Below are 3807 nucleotides of genomic sequence, written 5' to 3'. Positions count from 1 at the left end.
CACATTTATTGACAAGGAACCAAGGAAATGCAATTCCATTGGTTAAGTGTTTAACAGTCCTGTGTGGTTCAAAAGGGTTGTGCTTGTGGTCAGAGAGACACAGTAATGAACTAGGTAATGTATATAGCTGTGTGTAACACAAAATAACAAATGCCCCAGACGAGAAACAGAAACTCAGTCATCATGTGATTTCTTCCATGTGCGGTTTTAACACTGGTTTCTGAGAACAGGAAGTTCAGTAGATTGTCTGTTGGTCCCCCACCCACTGTTTGTGGTCAGGGTAGTTCCTTGGCCAGGTAAAGACTGACTACAATACGCTTATTAAGAAACTGCCAATATGTGAATTCCTTTTATCAGCTTGTTAGTATATTTTATTCTATTTCCATTTCATGGTTAGTCAAAGTAGTAGAAAGTTTTTATTCCCTGTTCCAAATTATTCTATCACTTGGGATTTCTCTACGCCCTGCCCACATTTTGGAGGAAGCCCCAGTATTAAATGTCCCTCGGATTATCCTATTTGACGGTTCCGTTGCAGTCTGACTAGTTGCCTGACTGCTGTAACAAAAGAAAATGGATCTGGATGGGCACGTGTAGTCCGCTTCTATCCTCGTTCTCCCCACCCTGCCCCAAATGGAGGCAAGCATACATCTATGGCTAGTTTTTGTTTAAAGGAAGAACTTGGAGGCCTAGTCATGAAAATTAACACAGAGCTCCCAGTAAATACGTGAGGACTTGTCCTCCCCTGGAGAAGCCCTGGATTAGAGAAAGCTCAAGGCAGTGCTGTGAACATGATTTTTTTTTCTGTTGAATGGATACATTTTTCTACTTTCTCTGTGGATAAAAAACAGTGCATACGCCCTGGCCAGTTTGGCTCAGCGGTTAGAGCGCCGGCCTGCGGTCTGGAGAGACCCGGGTTCGGTTCCCGCTAAGGGCATGTACTTCGGTTGCAGTTTGTCCCCGGCCATGGTTGGTCGTGCGGGTGGCAGCCACTCGATGTGTTCCTTTCACATCGATGTTTCTCTCTCTCTCTGTTCCCCTCTCTCCCTCCCACTCTACCTGAACAAAATGGAAAAATGTCCTCGGGTGAGGATAAAAAACAAAAAACAAACAAACAAACAAAAAAAAAAACAGTGCATACAATCTCCAACTTGCCTTATAACTAAAAAACGTTTTTCATTGCTAAAGCAAGTTTTTCTTCCCCTCTTATGAAAGTCTTTGCGAATTGAGAGCTGGGAGTGGGGAATGCGTGAGGATGTAATTTGTACGAATATAGTAAATAAATTAATAAGTTGGTTGTCAGAATCTTGTAATGATTTTCTACTTTGAAAAGATTCATCCCAAGTGCAAAAATCTAATAAAGTTGTGGTTTAAAAATGAGGATTACATTTTGAAATTATAAAATGAAATAATGTTTAAATACTACATGAAATAAATGTTTGAGCAGGGTTCAGTTTTTAAAAGCATAAACCCTTTTATTGCCTAACAATTTTTTAATGAGCAAAAGAGACAACTTAATGTTGAGTAGTCCCAAGTTCTCTGCCTCGTTATAGCATGAAGAACAATAACCTGCAAATCGACAAGCTAACAATGAGTAGTTATAAAGATGAAATTTGAGAAAAGAAGGATGTAGTACTAAATGTCAGTGATTTTAGAAGGGACATGAAATGTAATAAACTGTTATGTGTGTGACCAAATAGCTGCCATACTAGGGAGTGCAGTTAATATACTGGTATTTTCTCAGTATTCACCTCTAGATTTCCAGAATGCTTCTGCCTGAATTCAGGCTCTAAATTGTCATCTTCCTTATATTTTGCTTATTTCTACGGGAAAATTATATATTCTTTCCATTTTAAAATCATTTTGAATTTTCAGTTACGTTGACATACATTATTATATTAGTTTCCAGTGAGTATACGTTACGTAATTTACTAAGTGATCATCCCGATAAACTTTTCACCCATCTGAAACCATGCATAGTTGTTAGAATATGATTGACTATATTCCCTGTGCTACACTTTACATCCTCATGACTGTTCTGTAAAAACCAATTTGTTCTTCTTAATCCCTTCACTGTTTTCATGCATACTCCTGCCGAGACCTGCGCAGCTAGTCAAACCAGACCTGAGGAGGGGCAACAGGAGATTAAGAAGGACACAGAGACATTATACAGAGAAAAGCTGGGGCCAGGTGGGACAATGCTCTTGGATGGAGAAACCGTGACCCTGAGCTAGCTCAGCGTGTTTATTATATAGCAATAATGAAGGGGGAAAGTTCAAAAACTTCATTATCGTCAAACACCAGATGTTTCCACCAGCCTCTGAACTCAAGGTCGATACTGTCCATACGTTCCTGCCCGCGGCTCAGAAGGCTCCTGCGTAGGCCTTGCCAGCACACAGGATCAACAGGAGGCCTTGGGCAGAAAGCTCCTGGGTGAGATTTGCAAACACCACAGGAGCAACAAGAGGCCTTGGCTCAGCCACCCTCCACATGCCCCCAAACCTCTCCCATCTGGCAACCATCAAAATGTTCTCTGTATGGATGAATCTATTTCTTTCCTGCTTGTTCCTTTATTTTGTATTTTAGATTCAATTCTTGATAGATACGTATTTATTGCCATTATATTTTTTATATTTTAAATCTTTTTTCCCCCTTCTTAAAGAAGACACTTTGACATTTCATATAACACTGGTTTGGTGGTAATAAATACCTTTAGCTTTTTCTTTTCTGGAAAGCTCTTTATGTCTCCTTTGATTCTAAATGATAGTGTTGCTGGGTAGACCAATCTTGGTTATATGTCCTTGCTTTTTATCACTTTTAATATTGCCAATTGCTTCTGGCCTGCAAAGTTTCTGTTGAGAAATCAGCTGACAGTCTTACGGGAGCTCTGTTATAGGTAGCTAATTGCCTTTCTCTTGCTGCTTTTAAGATTGTCTCTTTGGCCCTGGCTAGTTTGGCTCAGTGTTTAGACTGTCAGCCCATGGACCAGAGAGTCCCAGGTTTGGTTTTTGCTAAGGGCACGTACCTCAGTTGCAGTTTGTTCCCAACCCAGGTTGGAGTTGTGTGATGGCAACCACTTGATGTGTCTCACTCACATCAATGTTTCTCTCTCTCTCTCTTCCTCCCTCTCTCCCTACGTAAGTCTAAAAGACATAATTCTCCCACATAGTTTTGCTTAAGATAAGTTGTTTGACTTCAGCTCTACGTGGTATCAAGCAAGAAACATTCCCGCATATTTTCAGGTTACCTTAGTTTAGAAGTAATACTTCTATTCCTCAATTCTAGCTAAACTTGAGTCCCCCAGAGAGGGTTCTTAACAGAAGCTGTTTTATCCTGATCTGAAAGCTAGAAGCACAATGACTCACTCTCTTCACTATATTCTGCGTGATGCAAGGCTTGCATAATTCAGCTGACAATCAAGCCTGCAATGATCAGTTCTGAGATGGCACTGAAGAGTAAAAATGGTAAAAGCATACTACTGGCCATCTGAATTAAAAAGGATAAAAATATTCTTCATGCTAATTAACCATTTAAAATTATACAAGAACCACATGTAGAAAACAGGCAGTAAATATCAGTCATCATATCAGTCTCACACAACTATAATTATCTCAGGGTATTTTCCATAACAACAAAATGTGTTTTAAATTTACTGAATACTTATTCATGTACCACGTAGTATGTTAAGTATTTCAATTCTAGCAACAACCCTACAAGTTGGGTACTTTTATTTCTATATTACACGTGACAAAACTGAAAAGTACAGAGATAACCTATCACACTACAGGCTGTTGGGAGTCTTCAGGGTTT

Source organism: Molossus molossus, unplaced genomic scaffold (assembly GCF_014108415.1).
Source record: "Molossus molossus isolate mMolMol1 unplaced genomic scaffold, mMolMol1.p scaffold_m16_p_13, whole genome shotgun sequence".
Lineage (NCBI taxonomy): Eukaryota > Metazoa > Chordata > Mammalia > Chiroptera > Molossidae > Molossus > Molossus molossus.
This window is presented reverse-complemented; position numbering follows the sequence as displayed.